The sequence below is a fragment of the Castanea sativa genome, chromosome 10 (genome assembly GCF_040712315.1).
Source record: "Castanea sativa cultivar Marrone di Chiusa Pesio chromosome 10, ASM4071231v1".
Taxonomy (NCBI): Eukaryota; Viridiplantae; Streptophyta; class Magnoliopsida; order Fagales; family Fagaceae; genus Castanea; species Castanea sativa.
The window spans coordinates 6552422-6575517 of record NC_134022.1 but is presented as its reverse complement, the minus strand read 5'-3'; the positions used below and the strand labels follow the sequence as shown (position 1 = coordinate 6575517).

Below are 23096 nucleotides of genomic sequence, written 5' to 3'. Positions count from 1 at the left end.
AAGGTGAAACTTACTGATAAAGTTAGATGGCTTGCTTAAGGACCCAATACTGAAGCTAGACGGATGAAACGATATGTTGTCAACGGTACTAAATTCTGAACAAAAGATAATGAGGAAAATAAGAAAACTCAAAACAGTGGGGTCAATGTAGAAATAAAAGGAGGCATTACTTACTACGGTGTTTTGTTTGACATAATTGAATTGAATTATTATGATAATTTGAGATACATATTATTCAAATGTGATTGGGTTGACGTTGATACAGGTAGGGGATATAAGATAGATGAATTTGGTTTCCCCTTGTCAATTTTTTCACATTTAATACATGTTGGGAAGAGAATAACAGATGACCCATTTATTTTGGCATCTCAAGCTTCACAAGTATATTATGTTGAAGATGAAAGAGACAAGGATTGGCTTGTTGTTGTCAAAACAAAACCAAGGGATGTGTTCGACGTTGGTAATGGCGATTTGAGTGATAATGATGTAGACATTTATTGTGATAATGAGCCATACGATACAGTGATTGAAAATCCACCTAATAATGTGAATGACGACCTAAATTGGGCTCGAAATGATGTGGATGGAACCATAGTCGATAGACCACTTCCACTTGATGAAGAGAATTTTATGGATGATTCTGAGTATGAAGAAGATTACTAGTCACAAGAGGGAATGTGTTTCATTGTTTTAGTGATTCTTGGTGATTAATGCTTTAAAAGAAGAATATTGTTTCATTGTAGCTTGCCTAATTAGTTTATCATTGCTTGAGTACTAGTTTATAATTTTTTTTATTGTAATGTGTCTAGTGACTATTTTGGATTTGAAACAATAATATCGCTTGCAATATTTACTTTGTTAGTGTGAATTTTTAAATTGTGGATTTAAAACAATATTTTCTCAGCTACTAGGACTAACCTTTTTGCCAAGGTGTATGAGCCATTTTATTTTCAAAAATTTTATTAGACTAATACATAAATAGCATTATACCTGGTCCAATAGCTTGGAAATTTATGCTCTTCTCATTTCTTTAGTGTTAGTTGAGTTCCCGCACAATGGGCGAGGAAAGTTATCATTAGTTTTTTCCAATATTTCAATAATTTTAGCCAAGAATCTTATAGCTAATTAATTGGTTGGCACATTTCTAATAGAGAAATACAAGGTTCAAATCCTCCACCTCAACAATCGATGTATAAAAAAAATTATTTCAATAATTTTTCGAGTAAAAAAATTATAATATTTAGTTATTTTATATACAAAATAGAAAGACAATAAGAATATTGTAGTGATTTGATTATACTATATATATGTATGTGTGTGTGTGTGTGTGTGTGTTTACAAATTGAAAATTGCATGATATAGTAGCTAATATAGGCAAAGCATGTTTTATGCCTACTAAAGAAAATGCAAATATCATTTAATTATTATTATTTTTACATTCTTGATTGTGTGTAACTAAATTATTTTTTTCCTTTTTGTTTGACATTGTTCCAGTTGTTGCAAAACCAACTTAATTTGAGCAAGAATACCATATTTCAAACCAATTGTTTCTCACCTATAAAAAAAATTCAATTGTTTCTTGTATAAATCTTAGAAAAATGATATTAAAATTTCATTATGCTTAAAATAAACAATATAACAAAATAAACATATTTATTCTATTAGTAATCTTTCTAATCACATAAAATAAATACTAAGTATTAGTCCCCCCCCCCCAACACACACACACACATATATATATTACATGTCACTAAAATGAGTTAGGAAATTATGGTCTTTTCAATAGATGTTTGACACCGCACTAAGATTGTTAAGGATAAAAATCTTCACAATTTAAACCAGTAGATAATAGTAGTAATACTATGGTTTGGGGGGTATTTTTATCATTTAGTGATTTTAGGGATTTTTTTTTTGTTCATTGTAATCATTCCTAATGTATTTTGTAAATTTGGAGGTCTAGGGTATATTGTTCATTTTGAAAAATTTAAAAATATTTCACCAGTTATGGAGATTCTAAAGATATTTTGGTCATTTTACAATTCTAGGGGTATTTTGTGTCATTCGGAGTATTTTAGATGTATGATGTTCTCATTAGCGTATTAGTTTTTTACATTGGAGTATAAAAATAAAAATAAAAAAAAGAACAAAAATGACTAAACTTTGTAGTTTTGTATTTAGAAAACACCTATAGAAGCACAAAAAAAAAAAAAAAAAAAGTATATTGTAGCAGTTGGGAAACCGCTCCAAAAAAAAAAATTGTAGTTTTATATTTAGAAATCACCTATAGAAGCACAAAAAATAAAGTATATTGTAGTAGTTGGGAAACTGCTGTAAAAAAAAAAGTATATTATAGCGGTTACAAAAAAACTGCTGCTACAAAGAGACTTATAGTAGCATTTGAAAATCCACTACAATAAACATTCTATAGTAGCATTTTTGGTAAGTGCTACAAAAAAGACCACTGTTATATCTCATATTTTTTGTAGTGGTGTATTTTTATATGGAATATAATATTTGTAATGGTTGAATTTATCCATTAAAATAAAAGTTTTGATGGCTTTGGGTGAACTGTAGCTGCTTGAATGATTACATCAAAATTGACAGGGCTTAGATTCTTTAGAACCACAACCACCACCTGTATCTAATTCTTAATTCCAGCTTTTGAGTTAATTTTTACTTCATTCTTATTAAACGACGTACTCCGCAAGGAACGGTGAAGCTTATAAAGTGAGTAATATTGTATATAATGTACAAAAGTGCAGCATTATCTTTGATAGTAATCACCATATATATTTGTTTAGTTGATCTTTTCTAAGACGGAACAATAAGAATATTTGACTGACTTGGAGTCTTCAATAGCTATATATATAAAAAGTGCCAATGAGTAAAGGAACATTGCATTTGGTTTATTCAAGTGACACTGTTACTGTTCCGCTAGCTTTTTTTTTTTTTTCTTTTTTAATTTTAAATATTGCCGGTTCAACTCTATTAAAACAACAAATTTTCACAATTGTTAGAAGTGTTAAATCTTTATAGGTCAAAATAAAATAACAAAAATATCATACTGAGATCTATCATAACTAAAAATAAAAGTATTGTAAAAAAAGAAGTGCTACATTTATAACATTTTTCACAATATTTTCATAATAAATCGTAGTGATAAATTGTTATTGGTTCTCATTTAAATTTCTATATATAAAAAGTATAAATGAGTAAAGCAACCGTACATTTGATTTGTTCAAGTGGCATTGTTTTGCTGGCCCTTTCTTTTTTCTTTTTCTTTTTTGTTAATATTGCATGTTGAACTCTATTAAAATAACAAATTGTCACAATATTTTCACAATTTTTAGAGGTGTTAAGTCCTTATAGGTCAAAAAAAAATTTTAAAAAAAATCATATTGGGACTAACCTCAACTAAAAATAAAGGTATTGTGGAAAAAGAAGTGTTACATCTACAGCATTTTTCACAACATTTCTATAGTAGTAAATTGTTATTGGTTTTAATTTAAATTTCTATATATAGAAAGTGTAAATGAGTAAAGCAACCTTGCATTTGGTTTGTTCAAGCGGCACTGTTCCGCTAGCCCTTTTTTTGTTAACATTGCCTGTTGAACTTTATTAAAATAACAAATTGTCACAATTGTTAGAGGTGTTAAGTTCTTATAGGTCAAAATAAAATTATAAAAATATCATATTGGAATTAACCACAACTAAAAATAAAGGTATTGTGGAAAAAGAAATGTTATATCTACAACATTTTTCACAATATTTTGATAACAAATTATAATTGGTAAATTGTTATTAGTTCTAATTTAAATTTCTATATTTCAAAAAGGTCAATGCTCAAAGCTACAGTAGCAAAGCTATAATAGTTTTGGTTTATTCAATCCAAACTGTTTCACTAGTTTTCTTTTTTCTTTTTGGAAATATCGCCTATTGAACACACTTTTTATTTTATCTGCATATGAGCTGTTACCCTAAAAGAATAAAATATCATCAAAACAAATTGCCACAATATTTTCACAATTGTTGAGGTATTAATTATTTTTAAGCTAAAAAACAAAAACAAAAAAATAGCATACTGGAACCAACCACAACTAAAAATAAAGGTATTGTGAAAAAAAAAAAATGTGTGACATCTACTACATTTTTTACAACACTTTTATAATAAATTATAAATGGTAAATTATTATTGGTTCTAATTTAAACTTACCAATGAAAATTGTTAGGTTCTAAGACCTTAGGGACTAATGTATTAGAACTTCAATGTGTATTGTGTTGGCAAACCATGATCAAAACATTTAGTCTAGGTTTAAACTTGCTCAAAGTTTGGTTTAATGTAAGTTTGAAATCGAGTAGTTGCAGGAAATTACTGTTCTATTTCTGCACGGCTTGATCGATCGAAGAATAGACTCGATCGATCGAGAATCGTGCATCACGAATTTTCTGCAGAATTTTAAGTCGGCCCAAACACAGTTCAAGCCCATTAAGGATTAGGGTTTCTGATCTACTTCTCCCACGATATAAAGGAAACCCTAAGCACTTTTTTAAAGACTTTTAAGAGAGAGAAGAGTGTGCCTCTTTTTGTTTTTAAGGTTTGTACTCAAAAGCTCTCTAGAGTCTTTATTGCTCATATTGCTGTTTGTGTGAATCTCTTGTGAGTTCTGAGAGGTTCTTACCTTCACATAAGCTTAGGATTATCAAGAAAGAGATAGCTTCAAGAACTTGATGATCATTCAGTTGCTGCCATAAGAGCTTAAAGATACACAAGCAGGGGTGCTTGTACTTGCTGGAGAATCCAAGAAAGAAGGGGTCTGTGGTCTCAGAGCTTGCACGTGGTCGTGTCAGTAAGTTCTACTGGTGGGTAGCAATAGGATGTTAGTGGTCTAAGTCGCTATTGTACAACTTCGATTCTTTCATAGTGGATTCAGGTTTACCTTGAGGATAGTTAGGTTAAATCCTCCTCAGGTTTTTTACCGGTTTGGTTTTCTTGAGTCATCATATCTTTGAGTTTTTATATTTCGCACTTTACATTGATACGATTATATGATTGTGTTAACCTAGATTTGGAATTTGGACTAAGTAATAACTTGGCTTGTTAACTAGGTTAATCCAATTGTGTGTTTAAGGGGTCTAAACAAACTCTACAAGTGGTATCAGAGCAGGTAGCTCTTTTGTTGTAGATCTTTTGATCTTTGAGTTGATCCTTGACCCCTGTTATCATGGATAATTTGAAGTGTCTTTCTGCTCATGTTTTTGATGATTTGAATAAAAAGGACACTGTTGTTTCTGTTGATTTTATTGATGCCTGTGAAACTCTCCGTAAGGAATTATTGAAATCTTTAAAAATTGCTAAGAAATTTAAGGAAGAGTTAAAATTGGCTAATCTTGAAAAAGAGGAATTGATTGTGAGATTAGATGAATCTAATAAAAATAATGAATTTTTGAGAAATCAAATTTCCTCTCAAGATGAGAAGATGAAAAGCTTGGAACAAGAATTAATTGAATCTAAGGCTCAAATTGAAAATTTGACTAGTACCAAGCCTGCTGTTGATAATAGAAGTGTTTCTATTTCTATTAAGCCTAAAACTGAGAAAGTTTATATCCCTCATTTCAAGAGGAATAATAAAGAAAAGACTTATTTTGTTAGGTTAGACAAAGGTAAAAATTCTGATGTAGATGCTGAAGTTTCTAAACCTATGTCTAAACCTACTGTTAGAGAGCATAATAAATCTGTTTTTGTGCCTACTTGTCACCGTTGTGGTGTTGTTGGTCATATTAGACCAAATTGTTTTGTGTTGAGGCAAAAACCAAAATCTGAGACTAGATTTGCTGTTAAGAATGCTGATGTTCCTAAATTTGTTTCTGTTTGTCACTTTTGTGGTGTCTCCAGTCACATTCGTCCTAATTGTCATAAATTGAAATTTAAACATTCTATGTTTCAATCTAGGATATGTGATGATATTTCTTCTGCCATAAGTCTATATAAATTGTTTCATATGCTTTTAAAAAATTTAAGCTTGTTGGCTTGTGAAAGGAATTTGCAAGATTTTAGTCTTACTCAGAAGGTTGGTGTAATTGCTCAAATACACTCTGTTTCTCATAGATTTTTACCTACAAAGCTGAAGACTCGTGCTATATGGGTGAGAAAAGATTCTCTAAGGTGAGTGTTGTTTACTTGTCCTTGATTTAATTCTTTCAATTAATTGTGGACATGTTTTCTTTTAGTTTTTGGGTGTTTTATTTTCTTAGGTTGTTTTGATTATTCAAAAATTCAAAAACATTGAAAATTTTCAAAAAGACAAAAATATTTTATTTTGAGTCTTGTTTTATTTTTCTTGAGGATTACATGATTTATAATATCTCTCTCTTAATTTAGAACATGTTTGACATTGTGGAGAAACTTGAATAATATGTGTTATATAAGTACTAAGCTAAATCTGATTTTGTGTGAGTATGTACTAGTTTGTACATGTACTCAATGGTTAATTAAGAAATTGATATTTCTTATTTATGTACCCTCTATAGCTTAGTTAAGCACTGTCATGCATTGCATTTGCATTTTTTTAATCATTTAGCATAATGTGTGCATTTAGTTTTGGTTATAAATTTTTTTAAAACCAAAAAGATTTTTGTGTTTTGTATTACATATCATGGATTTGTAATTAAGGTTGGCCATATTATGTTTACATAACATATTTATATACCTTGTTTAGCTTGGATGAGCTTATTTTACTGCACTTTACTAGTTTGAGCTTTGTAGTGCGTGTTGTGTGGGAAGATGTTTATAGTTTTTGATCACATGATCTTGATCTTGAAATCACATGCCTTTGATTGTCGGACTTGATCTTAATGAGAAAGGTATAAATAACCATCTCACCACTGTTTACTAGCCAATCATGAATACCTTAGTGCATATCGTAAGATTTTGTGCTTGAGAAAGTGTAGCACATGCACAAAATGAATATAAGGTGTAGCCTCGGTTTAACGCTAAAATTGGTGTGTATATTATTGGACTATAATTAAATCAATCAAATAAAATTGGTGTGTACATTATTCTGGCTATTTTCTAATAAGTTTCTGATTAAATAAAATTGGTGTATACATTATGAGGCAAATCAAGAAACTTACATGATTGCAAGCTTTTATTCTAAGAGATATGAGAGTTATATGATGTAACTCTTTGAAGGATGGTCTCTTTTGATTGTATGTGATGGATTCTGTAGAAATTGAATTTAATTACTATTCACATATCACCTCACATGTCTCTCAAGTTCTTGCTAGTTGCACACACTTCATAAGTTACTCTTTGCTAAACTTGGTAAATGTTATTGTGTGTGATCTTGTTGTGGCCATCCAAGATTATGTTTTCTATGGTGTTTGATGCAAAATATGGTTAAGAGTTTGAAAATCTTTGTTTTAAAGATCTGAGTTGAATTCATGTATTTTTTAAAAAACTTTTAATCTCATACCATGCATACACTTTGCTAAATTGGGTACTCAACTTGATTTAAAAATTGATTGATTAATTTTTGAGTCATTTGTACATTCTAGTATATGCTATTTTTATGTGTGAACTATAGAAAATATTTTTCTTAAGAGATATGATGGATAATCAATGTGCAAATATTTTCTCTACTCATGCAACTGTTTATGGGTCACATAGTGTTAAGTTTGCATTTATTGAAAGAGAGAATATTTTTCTTTATGTGTATCCTCAACTTAATTTTTTAAGTTAGATTTGTGTGTTTTTTATTTTCCCCACCTCCTATGTTTTCCCCAAAACTGTTTTTCCCAAAACTTATTTTGTTTTTCCTATTTTTATAAGGGGAGAAACTTGTTTTTAACCTTTGCTCTTCATTGGGGGAGTTGTCTCTATTTTCTATAGAGTTATCTTGTTTTTTGTTCCCTTAATTCTCTATTTCCTCTTGTTCTCTTTTGAGTTGTTACTCTTTGTTTGAGTTATCTTTGTCAATACATGACAAAAAGGGGGAGATTTAAATGAAATGTGGGAATATGTGTGGAAAATACAAGAATGTTATGTTTAGGGGGAGTTGAAATTTTTTTTTGATGTATCTAACTTAGGGGGAGAGTTAGTTTGCATATTTGTTGTTTTACTGTTTTTCTGTCACACATGCGTTTATGCGTTTGTTGAGTGTTTTAGGAATATACAGGTTAATTCAGTCGTGGCTGCTGTCTACACTTGCAACTAATAGATAGTGGTTAGGTTGAATTGAGTTTAGTGCTTTTAAAATCTGATTGGGCTTTTTGTAACTTTGAGCATATCATGTTTGTGATGTGTTTTGTCACGGATTGCCAAAGGGGGAGATTGTTAGGTTCTAAGACCTTAGGAACTAATGTATTAGAACTTCAATGTGTATTATGTTGGCAAACCATGATCAAAACATTTAGTCTAGGTTTAGACTTGCTCAAAGTTTGGTTTAATGTAAGTTTGGAATCAAGTAGTTGCAAGAAATTAATGTTCTATTTCTGCACGGCTCGATCGATCGAAGAATAGACTCGATCGATCGAGAATCGTGCATCAGGAATTTTCTGCAGAATTTTAAGTCGGCCCAAACACAGTTCAAGCCCATTAAGGATTAAGGTTTATGATCTACTTCTCCCACTATATAAAGGAAATCCTAAACACGTTTTTAAAGACTTCTAAGAGAGAGAAGAGTGTGCCTCTTTTTGTTTTTAGGGTTTGTACCCAAAAGCTCTCTAGAGTCTTTGTTGCTCATATTGTTGTTTGTGTGAATCTCTTGTGAGTTCTGAGAGGTGCTTACCTTCACACAAGTTTAGGATTATCAAGAAGGAGATAGCTTCAAGAACGTGATTGTCATTCAGTTGCTGCCATAAGAGCTTAAAGATATACCAGCGAGGGTGCTTGTACTTGCTGGAGAATCCAAGAAAGAAGGAGTCCGTGATCTCGGAGCTTGCACGTGGTCATGTCAGTAAGTTCTACTGGTGGGTAGCAATAGGAAGTTAGTGGTCTAAGCCGCTATTGTACAATTTCGATTCTTTCATAATAGATTCAGGTTTACCTTGAGGATAACTAGGTTAAATCCTCCCCAGGTTTTTTACCGATTTGGTTTTCCTGGGTCATCATATCTTTGTGTTTTTATATTCCGCACTTTACATTGATATGATTATATGATTGTGTTAACCTAGATCTGGAATTTGGACTAAGTAATAACTTGGCTTGTTAACTAGGTTAATCCAATTGTGTGTTTAAGGGGTCTAAACAAACTCTACATTATGATTTGTTATGAAAATATTAAGACATTTTGTTATCATCATAATATTTTCACAACTACTAAAGTATCAATTCTTTACGAGTTAAAATATAATATAACAAAATTATAATGGCATTATGAAAATGTTGTACCATTATGTTGTGTTTCTAGAAATGTTTTTTTTGCTTTAGTCAACTTTATTGAGCCAAAATTCACTAATTCACATACAATTTCCTTGGGTTGAATTTTTATATTTTTTTATTCTATTTTTATCTTTACGCACTATTTTAAGTAAAAACACATAGTTTTACACACAAAAAATAAATAAATAACTTAGGATAAAAACATTTTTCATCCTTTATGTTTGGGGTAGTTCACAATTCCTCCTTAAACTTTAGAATCAAACAATTTTCCCTTTAATATTTTGGAGAAGAAAAAATATGTCATATGATTATTCTCTCAATTAAACCTTATTCAAAGTTTATGATTCTTAAAATATTAGATTGTGTAATATCTAAAATACTCCCACTAAATTTTAACATTTCAAATTTTCTTCACGTATTTTGAATTTTAGATGGCAGTAATGCTTAAAAAGTTGGAATGGTGATATAAGGTGTTTTATTTATTACCTAGAGAACATTGATTTTCTAGGTTTAAATGTTCGAAAATTATAATTTAATGGAAAATTCGATGACAAATGTCTTTTGTTATCCTTTTTTTTTTTTTCTTTTCTTGCTTAAAATGGGTGTTCATTAAAAACTAAGTAAACTAAATATTGCACCTAGACTCATGTAGAATGATAAAGAAGAAAGTATGAATGAAAAAATTTTCATTGTGTATGGTTGAAGGTATTTGATGAAAAAACTTCAATTGTAGCATATTACATCATTCATTATGAAAGTTTAAATATTTTGACAATGTCTTAGCAAAACTTAGTTGCTTATTGTTGGAAGATAATGATATTCATTATCATTCTTAGAAGTTTTTAGTGAGTAGATATTGCCTTTATCAAATAAGAACTAAAAAATTGTAACGTCTCAGTCAGCCCCAAAATAAAAAATAAAATAAAAAATGTCAAATTTTTTAGTTCCCACGTGCCCCATCTAACCCCCTTCCCCACCACTCATTTTCACACGCCTCTCTTCTCTCTTTTGGGCGGATATCTCTTTTCTTTCTTTCATTTTCTTTCTTTTCTCTTTACTTAAACACACACACACACACTCACTTCCACACTCACCCACCGGACTCCACTCCAAACCACACCATCTCACCATCATTTTTCCGGCAAGATCACCAGAAAAATCCTTAGGAACCCCTAAGCATCTTCATCCTTTTATTTGAGGTAAAAATTTCTAATCTTTTTGGTGGGTTTTACACTTTTGCTTGAGGTTATTTTTATCTAAGCTTTAATAATGATGCCCATGTGATTTATGAGCATTGGAAGTGATATTTATGTGTTTTTATGTATGGGTTTTGTATTGGTGGAATTATTTGATGAGTGGGTATATAATTTGTGCTAATAATGACTACTTAAGGTTTATGTATGGTGAAAAATTTAGGGGTTTTAAGTTATAACATGTGATGGTTGGTAAATTTAATTTTTCCATTGCCATTGGATTTATTTGAAGTTAGTTGAAGTCCTAAATTTCTTGTCTTAGAGGATATTTTTATTTTGCTTTCATGGGTCTCTTAATGATGCAGTGTAAATTTTATGGAAGTTAGTCATAATGTTGGAGATGATATTAAATGAGTTAACTTTATAATTTGGAGTTGATGCCTTGTGAATCAATTTCTTGAGAAACTTTGGAAGTGGAATATATTATTATTGATGAGGTTAAATACTAGGCTTGCCTAATCAAGTGCTTATTTGACAATTCCTAAATTGTAGCTAGATACAATTTCAAGCTCTATGCCTATTGTGATAGGTTTACTTGATATTGTTTAGGTTCTAGCTAATCTCCTTGGAGCTTGGAAAATTAGGCCTTTGCGGTTGCAAGGTAAGTAGCTTTTAATGGGATTTTTGAAAAATAACTATGTTGCATAAATGTTGTTTTTGGGTTAGACATGCTTATTGTAGCTAGATATAATTTCAAGCTCTATGTTTATTGTGATAGGTTTACTTGATATTGTTTAGGTTCTAGCTAATCTCCTTGGATCTTGGAAAATTAGGCCTTTGCAGTTGCAAGGTAAGTAGCTTTTTAATGGGATTTTTGAAAAATAACCATGTTGCATAAATGTTGTTTTTGGGTTAGACACGCTTTTAGAAACTACTACCTATAGAAACTATATTTTCCTAAAAACTATTGTATCGTAACCTTAATATATATATATGAAAATGCATCACATTTGGTATTGCATTTGGGGAAATGCATGAATTGTTGATATGGAAAAAAAATGAGCATCTTTTATTTAATCTTTGATAAGGAAATCATGGATTTTATGGTATATTAGAAAATTTAAAGATGTTTATCTTGTCTTGTTATGTGAGAAATTGATAGAAATCTTTTGGCAAGAATGAAGTTGAAAACCTTACAAACTTTGTGGAAGTTAGACTATTTAAGGTTTTTCTGAAACTACCTAGATATAAATTATGTGTTTTAAAGTATATGTAACATGTAAGTTTTATGTTGTTTTAACCCCATGCCATGTGTGATTTCCTAGTGATCACTGGATTCGGTTTTCGTAGTCTTTGTGACAATGAAATCAAATTTAGGTCAGTGCCCTTTCACTTTGAATGCATTCTTCCCTGCTGCCCATGGGGGGAAGAGGTTTCTTGATTGTGTGTAGGTGAGGCTGCTGCCCATGGGGCTAAGAGACCGCATGTAAGAGAGGTCCTATTTGACGCGCTCTCTCTGCTACCCATGGGGAGAGACAAAAACTTTGAAGGTATAGGTGAGGCTGCTGTCCAAGGAGCCAAGAGTCTACATACCAGAGAAGACAATATCATGCTAGTTGTGAATGGGTGGATCCCCTGACCGATCTATGTGGTGGTATGGTATATTTGTAATAATTTACCGTATGTTAGATTTTATGGTTTTGAAAATTATATTGTTAATGCTCACAGATTATAGATTATGGTATATAGTTTCAAGGTATTTACTTTGAGAAACTTTGTACTTCATTACTTAATCATTCTTGTCATATTATTATTATTGAAGATGAAACTTGCATTTCCTCCACCTCCATTAATTATGCTACTTACTGGGCTCTGTCTCATTCCATTATTTTATAAACTTTTTAGAGTAGGCAACAATCTTTTGAGACATCTTTTTGGTGGCTAACAATAGTTAGGCTAAATACTGATAGAGGCTGAACTTTTGTAATGGAGATTTTAGATGATGTACATCTTAGAATAGGCTTGACTCATTCTTTTGTATGTTATAGTGTTTGTGACTTTATTCCCACCGATGGGACAAGCTGTTGATATGTAATTGTTTATTTAGATCTCTATTCTTTTGTGGCCAATGGTCCTTGTAATTAATGCTTAGAGCTCTGACTTACTTTGAGAGTATATTCAATGAAATTATTATGATAATTTTTTATGTTGGTACTTGATATGATTTATGTGAATCGAATTGTCAAAAAGGAAAAATCTACAGGAACTTTGAGATGTCTTTCTCATGCTTTGGACCCTTTAGGGTTTGGGGTGTGACAAAAACTATTATAGTAAAATAGATATTCATATGTTAAATAACTACCATAACTTTAATTTGTGTGTGATTAACTATTAAAATTACTATAAGAATAAAATTAACTTTGTATGACATATATTTTTTATGTATATAATTTCATACTTCTTCAATAGAAATTTTATTTTAATTTTCTCGCTCAAGATCTAGCACATGCCTTGCACATGCCACCCTACCTAGTAAAAGTAAAAGGGTCATCACAATATATAACAAAAAATAATTAGAGTAAAAAAAAAAAAACATGTTACTGTTTATTAATTTATTCAAACAATTAATATATAGGTGAAATGGGTGAGTTTACAGTTTAGCTTCATATATAATTTTGAAAGGACTATAAGAAATCGCAAAAGTAGGTGAAGAAAACGGACAAACATTGCATTTAAGTTGGCCGCTCTTTTGATTCTCAAAAAAAAAAGTTGGCCGCTCTTTTACAGATGTAGGAAACCTTGGCTGCATAAGTAGGTGGTAGCATAAATGGTTGGTGTGCAATTATTATTATTATTATTATTATTATTATTATTCTTGTTGTTGTTGTTCTTGTTGATGTGAACCTCATAAATGGTTGGTTCATCTGGTTGGAACCAATATTTTTCAATGAACAAGGACAACCACTCAGCCGAATGAAGCTTGAATGAAATGGGGTACAATTTTCAAAATTTTATATGTGAACATGAGAACTTATTGGATGCCATGCCCATGAACGTTGATGCTAATTAATATTGAAGTTGCATTCAATTTTGAATAGGCTTTGTTGAGTTAAAATGAATTGACCCTTGTAAATTAATTAATTAATTATTCAAATTAATGAATTAGGTTCAATTACATGCAATGACATGGTAGCACAAAAAAATCACTAACTAAACTAAATGCAGAGGAAAATAAATTTGACACAGATAATTTGTTTATGAATGGGAAAAATCACCGAGGCAAAACCCAACCGAGTAATTTTAAGGCTACTCCCAAGAATTTACTATTATCAATCACAAGCGGTTACAAGTATAAAGAATCTTACCAAACCTTTTGGCCTATCCCGAAATACCAACCTACAGTTGAACCCTTACTTCAATACCAAATTGGACTTGTATTGTAGCAGCAATTTTTCTGTTCAATGCACGAATCCCAGTACGTGACTAACCAATGATTCACAAATTCCAGTACGTGACTAAATCCAACAACTTGAAGAGGTTTTTGACTGCAAGGTTCTTCACTTCATCAACAATGAAGATCAGGAAGTTCCTTGGTCACAAAACACTTAGCATAAAGACACAATAGTTTCTTCAGAGAGAATAATGAACTAGGGCACTATTTGCATGTATTCTCTTGTGTGACGGCCTTTAAAATAAGCTTTATATATATCTAGGGTTGCAAGAAAAGAAACCCTATACAAATATATAAGCATGGGCCAAAAATCAGATCTGGAATTTTTGATTTCGTAAGTCTCGACAGAAACAACTTATGTCGAGCTTCAACATTAAATCTCGATAGAAGTCTTTTTGTCGAGATTGCTGTCGAGCTTTAATGAACAGCTCTTCTTCACTTATTTCTTGGTCAGATCTTCATGGCTTTAACCCTTGACTTGAACAACATATTTCTTGAAGTTTTAAACCCATCCCAAATCTAACCAAATACAAGTAAAGTGTATTTTATTAAAAGATTAGCTAATTACATAAAATATGTCCCTAACAGACCTGACAAGTTTGACTCATTAAATAAATGCGGAATTGACTCATATTTTTGGTAGAATTGTTCATGTGAAAATGGAAGTTTTTGGGGTTGATCCATGTCTTTTTCTTTTGATTCCTCTTCCTATTTCTCTCATTTACTTATTTATGAGCAATATCCATTTCTTAATTTTTACCCTAAGTAAGTTGTAGAAAAAGTTGTATAATTTTTTAAGGTTCTAACATTTTTTAACAAACAAAGTTATCTAGATTTTTTTTAGTATTTGACTATTTTCTTGAGCATGTGCATATAATATATATATTTTTAGTGCAAGTGAACCATCACCTCATTTGTTTCCTTCTTTTCTTTTCTTTTATTTTTTTTGAGAATTACTTCATTTGTTACCTTTATTTTTTTAATTGATCCCAAAAAAAGAATTGGTTTTTTTTTTTTTTCCTTTTGAGTTATCTGTCAACTCCAAAGATATGTCTAGTTATAATAGAAAATGTTCATCGATGAACATTTTCTATTATAAGTGAACATTTTTTTTATTGTTATTATAAGTGAAAGATTCTACGAAAAGCAGGCATGCTAGAAAAGACCGTTACTCATAAAATTGATATATTATTCATTTAATTGCGCAGAAATTTTTAATCCTTCTCGCCGAATTTTGTGTATTCCTTTGGATTCTAATTCTAAGAAACTTCTTGGCTCTTGCCTATGATCAGTCATTAGTTTTCATATGGAGTAAATTGATATTCATTATAAAATGTGTCTGAAAACGAAAGGTACCCTTAAGAAATAGTAAATAGACACTCTTAAATAGTTATTCTCACCAAGATAAAATGTGTGTGTTATATATATATATATAGAAGAATTCTAATTCTAATATACTTGTTGCATGTGATCAATGATCTCTTTTCATATGGAGTTGAATTCATCTTCATTATAAAATTGTGTCTGAAAACAAAAGGCGAAACTACACTATTGATCTCTAAAGTTTACCCTGTGTGCGCAATTGGTCCCTCAAGTTTGAAGTGAGCATAATTAGTCTCTTATGTTTTAAAACTGAGTTGTATTGGTCCTTTTACTAATTGCTGTTAACGGTGTTACTTACGTGGCCAACGGAACAATGATTTGACATTTTTTTTAATGATGTGACATGTTTTTAACTAAAAAATTACAAACTAAATTTACATGTGGAAAAAAAATATTCACGGGTACCAAATTAAAAAAATGAACTTTCTATCTGCTGTATATATATTCACGGGTACCAAAGTTCTTTTTTTTTTTTTTTTCCTATCACTTCTGTCAAAAAAAACAAAAGAAGTTGAATTTGAAAAATCTGTTGGAACAATCCTAGGCACAGGAAATGCTAGCTAATGACTATTCTTATTGGGAAAAAAAAAAAAGTAAAAACCCATTTTATAATAAACTTCAATAAAATAATTGAATTTGAAACAAAAGATCTGGTCAAAAAAAGAAAATGAATTTCTCTCAAACTCTTCCCCTCAAATTTGGCGAACACCCACCAACATGCCGCCTTTGTTCTTGGCCTTCACAAGTGAAGTATGAGGGGGTTGGGATGCCTCACCCATTTTTCTAAATGTCGTTGCCTCACCGATCTATAGAGCTTGGTAAGTTTTGGTTTTGGAGGGGACCCACATGATTCAAGGGGATGAGTTGACGGTACTACTACTACTAATACCATTTTGATGTTGTGGTTGTTGATAAAACTATTGGTTTTAGAGCTAAATCTAAGCTTGGAATTGGTAGATCTGAGATGAGTTAGTTAGTTTGTTAAAATGGTGTTTAGTTGCTCCGGCAGTGTTGTCTGAACTCGGAAACTTGTCAGCTTGGCAGCATCGTCAGAGGCGACGCCAGAAGCTTCTCGACTTGGTGGCATCAATCATCATCGGCGGTGCAGCAACATCTCGAGAAGCAAGCTTTGGAGAAAATCTGGTCTTCTATTTTTTTCCTTGTTATTTTATTACCGCAAGTGTAATACTCTAATATGAATATTGTAATGTTATTGTTTACCAAATTAAAAAATATTCACGGGTACCAAAGTTCCTTTTTTTTTTTTTTTTATCCCTTCTGTCAAAAAAGAAAAAATAAAAGAAAGTTCCTTTTTTTAATTTGGCACCTGTGAATATTTTTTCTCACATGTAAATTTAGTTTGTAATTTTTTAATTAAAAACATGCCACATTATTAAAAAAATGCTAAGTCATTGTTCCGTTAGCCACGTAAGTAACACCGTTAACAGCAGTTAGTAAAAGGACCAATACAACTCAGTTTTAAAACTTAAGGAACTAATTGTGCTCGTTTCAAACTTGAGGGACCAATTGCGTACACAGGGTAAACTTCAGGGACCAATAGTGTAGTTTCGCCAAAACAAAAAGTACTCTTAAGAAACTGTAAGTGGACACTCTTAAATAGTTGTTCTCACGAAGATAAGACGTGTGTAAATATATTCCTTGGGACCCCACTAAGAACTCTAATTTTGATAGACTTCTTGCTTGTGATCAATCATCTCGTTTTATATGGAGTTATATTCATCTTCATTATAAAATTGTGTCAGAAAATAAAAAGTACTCTTAAGTAAAATTTTCACTAAGTTCTTCACACAGCTACATTTTTTTTTTTTATCAGCAAAACCTCTCTCTAGAAGCTACTATCATAAAGAAAACGTTTTCAAATACTTTTGAAAATTGCTTGTTATTTATGTTGTGATTACTAAGATTCTATTATGTTTTTGGTGTGAGACACGAAAACATAAAAAAGTAGAACATATTTACTTCTAGAAAACAAAAAATAAAACACAATTACTTTTGAAAATAACCTCGAATCCACGAGGGTTTTTTGAATCTACTAGAAGAAAGGGTTCTAGAATTCACCAGAAAAATAATAGACAAAAGTCTAAATTTTTATTAATATCAATAATACTCTGAAAAACGTTTAGAGACTTAGGGACCGATTTAAGGGCTCAATAAAACTTGATAGACAAGAAAATATATTCTAAAATAACTCCTAATTAATACATAACCATAACGGAAACCAAATTTGACCTAAAAAGTGTTGGGAAATTTAGACCCCGGTTGATAGAATTAACAAATTTTAAATCCAATTTGTTAATTAGATTGATTATGAATAAACCTTGTTAAAACAAATTAACATTAATATCATGCACAATAGAAAAGTAAATAAGACAAGATATGATGACCCAGGAAAACCAATAAAACAAACTAATTTCATAGTAAAAAACCTTAGGGAAAAACCTTCCTAAAAAGCAATTTACTATAATAAAGAGAAGTTTCAAATCTAGTACAAAATTTTTTTCCCTAGACTCTACAATCCCCGTAGATGAACTTACAACAGAAATCTTCTACCGCTTCAGAATCTCTGAACTCTTCAATATATGAACGCCACCCTTTTGCACGGATCTTAGTACGTGACTAATCAATGATGCACGGCTCCCAATACGTAACTAACTCACCAATTTGAAGAAGATACTGGCTGTAAAGTTCTTCACTTCATCAATAATGAAAATCAAGAAGCATTTGGTTATAAAACCCGAAGGCGCAAAAACGCATTAACTTCTTTCAAAGAGAATAAGCACTCGGTCACGTTTTGCATATATTCTCCTTGTATTCTATTATGTGATGGCCTTTAAAATAGGTCTTATATATGTCTAAGATTGTGAGAAAAGACACTTTACACATACATGTCAGCATAGCCCGAAAACGGATATGGAAATCTAAATTTTGTAATTCTCAAACTTGATAGATATAGTTGTCAAGCTATCTGTCGAGACTTCGATAGATATATCTGTCAAGTTATCTGTTGAGATTCATTAATCCTTGATAGATTTTATCTGTCGGCAGCTGTCGAGAGTCTGTCCAGCTTTAATGAACAGCTTTTCTTCACTTGTTTCTTAATCCAATCTTCATGGCTTTAATACTTGACTTGAACTCTTGTTTTTTAAAGTATTAAACACATCATAGATCTACCCAATTACAAGTTAAGTGCATTTTGTCAAATGATTAGCTAATTCTATATGACATATGTTCATAACATGTTCCATATATGTCCTAACAAAAAGCATTAAAATCACCTAAAAATAAGGAAATAAATCACCTAAACCTAAAATAATGTTTTTTTACATAAAAATACCAAAATTAAATTATAGATTTTGTCCTACATCAGATCTCTCTACTTGAAACAAACTCGTCCTCGAGTTCATCTTTGAAATTTGAAATCTTCTCCTCCAAATAAACAAATCATTCGAATGCTTGAGCCCCTTGAACTACTTTCCATACTTGGAACCCATCATTGAAATAAAAAAATCAACTTGAAATTTTTTTTCCTTAGTTTTCATGTAATTGTAGAGATTTACCAAATAAGAATTGACAATTGAATCAAATCTATGAACCCCAATTAAATCAATAAATTTCGGTGTATTGCTTACCACCAAAATAAAAGGATCTTGAGATTGACTATCATATGATTTGACTTCATTGAGATCCTTGAAACTTTCCTCTTCAATTTCTTCCTCAATGGTCTCTACCATCTCGACTCCAAGATATTTCTCTATAATAGGATCTTCATTATTCTCCTCCACAATAATCTTGATTTTAGGATCTTCTTCCATAACAAGGCCTTCATTAATTTCCTCATAAATCTCTATATTTTATTCTTTGACTTCTACATAATCTTCAAGAACAATATTTTCTTCAACATGTAATTCTTTCTTTAATGGTGAAATATATGGCTCTTCAAAATAATTCAAGTACAAGCTTCTTGGTCAATAATAATCTTGTTTTGTATACGACAAATGTTCATCACAATCCAAAGGATAAAAGTTGATAGCAAACATCTTTTTCATCTTTGGTCATGAACGAATTTTGTCTTTACCTTGTCTAATTCTATTGGAGTGCATGTATTCGTTCCCACCAACATAATGCATACTCACTAAGTTTATACAAAGCAAGTTTAACTTTTCTCTCATAATAAATATTCTCAAAGTCAAATAAATTATCTAGATCAAGTAACCAACCAAGAAAATCTTCCTTTAAAAATTAACCCTTAAAACTTTCTATTCTTCTATAAGGCCTATATGAAATTTGTTTACCAATAGGTTGCTCGTGAGTTATGTCTCCACAGAAATTATCCCTATTGTTTCCATACTCCAACGACGGAATCCTAGCAAAGATATTTGTGAGTGATGGCCATATGTCACGTAATACTTACAAAGTTTTCTATCATTGGAATTGCTATCGTCTAATATGTTAGCCACCAGACTAGGATAAGTTAAGACTCTGATCCCAATTGCTACGTCAAGAAGCACAACATATTTACTTCTAGAAAATAAGAAACAAAACATGTTTGCTTCTGAAAATAATCTCGAATCAACGAGGGTTCCTTGAATCCACAAGTATCCTTAAATACACAAGGAGATAGGATCCTGGAATCCACCAAAGAAATAATAGACAAAAGTCTAAATTTTTTATTAATATCAATAATACTTTAAAAATAGTTTACAGACTTAGAGGCCTATTTAGAGCTCTGTAAAAATTGTCAGACAAGAAAACATATTCTAAAATAACTCTTAATTAATACCTAACCATAATAGGTACTACATTTGACCTAAAAAACATTAAAATTTCCTAAAAACAAGGAAATCAATCACCTAAATCTAAAAATAACTTTTTTTACATAAAAATACCAAAATGAAATAATTACAAAATTTAAATTGTAGATTCTGTCCTACATCATTTTTCAATTGGCTTCATTCTCAATTCAAGTTTGCTATTGTAAGCACTAAAGGGTCAGTTAAAAGCTCCAAAGAATTAGTCCATAAGCAAAGTGAGATAATTATTTCTTGCTTTGCTACATAGAATCCACATGCGTAAGAGTCATATTTTTTTTGTTGGCATATCTGAAATCAAAATGCACTTTTTATGCAATTAAGTCAAAGTTTAAGTTTATCCTAATGTTACATACAAGTGGTATTAACGAAAACTCAAGACTTCCTAAAAAAGTGCTCAAGAAAAGCTGAATGTGAATGTTAAATTCTGTTTTTCAACTCATGATGACTTGACCTTCTAGAAATTTATGCATTAGGTTCTAAAGTATATAAAAGACATATTTTATAACCGTCATTTGAGAGAGAGAGAGAAAGACACATGCATAACAGTAATTGCTACGATGCTTGTGGATCTAGGGTTTTGTGTCAAGCTACTTCCAATTCATCCAAGCTTAAATTGAAAAACTCTACAAAGCTACAACAATTAAAAGGGTTGCTATGGAATTAGAATTGGAAAAAGTAGCGTATGCCACTTGAAACAACACAATAATTGCATCCAACTTTAGTATCATATAAAATTAACTGCATAAGACACTAAAATCAAACATTGCTCAGTAAAAAGGCAATGTGCAAATGGCTTGAACAAACTATTTCTAGGCATATATAATGAATAGGCTTCCATGTACATATTTAATTATGTAAATTTTTGGTGTTGGACCCTAAGCCCTTTATAGAAAATTGTAATTCCCTTTGACTGTTAAAAAAAATAAATACAAACGCAAATAAACATACAAAATGAAGTTTTGGTGCTTGAATAAAAGTAGTGTACCCATGGGCCACGTTACCTTAAAGGCCAGGGGGTTCAAATCAACCCCCTGACATTCTCAAAAAAAAATTATATATATAATTTTTAACAACTTTTTTTAGCCCCTTAAAAAAAAAATTTGACCCCTGGACCTTAAATTTGGTTAACCCCAACTAGCAGCTGATATAAGTTTGAATATGATTATCTTAATGCTACTTTCACAATATTTTTACAATAATTTAATAATAAAGGTTAAGTGGCAAGTTGTAACTGGTTTTTATCATGACCCACAACTTAAATCACTTTTTCCTACCTTTAATAACTTGACACTTAAGTTTTATTGTGAAAGTATTGTATCAATAGCACTACTCTAAATATATTTAATTTTATAAGAAAGAAAAAAAAAATGTTACAAATTTTTGCTCATTCGTTAAAAAAATGATAGAAAAAACCTTTTTTTTTTCTAGGACTTTGGCTTACTTTTTCATTGATAGCTGAATAAAATTATTTTCCCCCTTTTTTTATTTAAAAAAAGGTCGTTTTTCCCTATACTTTTCTTTTTCATCAACAAAAAAAGTATATTATTGTTACAACCAACAAATCTGTATCTATATATGTGATTCTTTTCTCATTCTCTCTGTTAGGTTCTAAGTACTTAGGAACTAATGTATTAGAACTCTAATGTGTATTGTTGGCAAACCATGATCAAAACAGGTGTCTAGTTATGTTTAGACTTGCTCAAAGTATATTATTTATGTAAAGTTGGAATCGAGTTAACTGCAAAAGTTACTATGCAATTCTACCTGGCTCGATCGATCGAGAATTAGACTCGACCGATCGAAAGTCGTGCAGATTGTTTTTTCTGCAGAATTTCCAACTCAGCCCCAAGCCCATATGACGTGTAGGGTTTTATGTTTTGCCCTAGGTATAAAAGGCAAACCCTAGTCACGTTTTTGAGGTTGCTCATATTGCTGTTTGTGTGAATCTCTTGTGAGATCTGAGAAGTGCTTGCCTTCACACAAGCTTAGGATTATCAAAAAGGATATTTCTTCGAGAGCTTGATGATCATTTAGTTGCTATCATAAAAGCTTAAAGATACATAAGCGGGAGTGCTTGTACTTGCTGGAGAATCCAAGAAAGGAGTCTGTGGTCTCGGAGCTTGCACGTGGTTGTGTCAGTAAGTTTCTACTGGTGGGTAGCAATAGGATGTTAGTGGTCTAAGTCGCTATTGTACAACTTCGATTCTTTCATAGTGGATTCAGGTTTACCTTGAGGATAGCTAGGTTAAATCCTCCCCAAGTTTTTTACCGGTTTGATTTTCTTGAGTCATCATATCTTTGTGTTTTTATATTTCACACTTTACATTGATATGATTATATGATTGTGTTAACCTAGATCTGGAATTTGGACTAAGTAATAACTTGGTTTGTTAATTAGGTTAATTCAAGTGTGCTTTAAGGGGTCTAAACAACTCAATAAGTGGTATCAGAGCGGGTAGCTCTTTTGTTGTAGATCTTTTGATCTCTGAGCTGATCCTTGACCCCTGTTATCATGGATAATTTTAAGTGTCTTACTATTTTTTACTGTGATTATTTGAATAAAAAGGACACTGTTGTTTCTGTTGATTTTATTGATGCCTATGAAACTCTCCATAAGGAATTATTGAAATCTTTGAAAATTGCTAAGAAATTTAAGGAAGAGTTAAAATTGGCTAATCTTGAAAAAGAGGAATTGATTGTGAGATTAGATGAATCTAATAAAAAGAATGAATTTTTCAGAAATCAAATTTCCTCTCAAGATGAGAAGATGAAAAGCTTGGAACAAGAATTAGTTGAATCTAAGGCTAAAATTGAAAATTTGACTAGTACCAAGCCTGCTGTTGATAACAGAAGTATTT

At 31.0% G+C, this 23096-nt stretch overlaps 1 long non-coding RNA gene across 1 annotated transcript; it reads left to right on the top strand.

Annotated features, from left to right (window-relative positions):
• Nucleotides 1–10378: 10378 nt before the first annotated feature.
• Nucleotides 10379–11531, top strand: LOC142611761 (uncharacterized). The gene is made up of 3 exons (XR_012840113.1): nucleotides 10379–10578; nucleotides 11182–11233; nucleotides 11371–11531. It is a non-coding gene; the product is annotated as an uncharacterized LOC142611761 (long non-coding RNA).
• Nucleotides 11532–23096: the final 11565 nt, after the last annotated feature.